Below are 376 nucleotides of genomic sequence, written 5' to 3' on the forward strand. Positions count from 1 at the left end.
TATATACATCACCTGACTGACCGGACTATCTAATGTTTTATATGTCGCAGATCACAGTGCGGTTCCAATCATTTTCGCTTTTGAATGATGCCACCAAGCAGGCTGGTTAGGCGAAAAGGCTAACGTTGCCCTTGATTGGAAGGCTAGTCTATTCGCAGATTTAACGATATATAGCTGAAGGGCACAACTTGCCATCTTGTCGGAAGATCGACCCTGGAAGTAATGATCGTGGGTGCAACACCCTAACCAGAAGTCCATGCGCCTTCACATATATACATGCATATGTATGCATTTATGTATGTATGTAAGTATGTATCTATATGCTTATGTGTGTGTGTATATATACATATATATATATATATATATATATATATAT

The sequence above is a fragment of the Octopus bimaculoides genome, chromosome 12, assembly GCF_001194135.2.
Source record: "Octopus bimaculoides isolate UCB-OBI-ISO-001 chromosome 12, ASM119413v2, whole genome shotgun sequence".
Taxonomy (NCBI): Eukaryota; Metazoa; Mollusca; class Cephalopoda; order Octopoda; family Octopodidae; genus Octopus; species Octopus bimaculoides.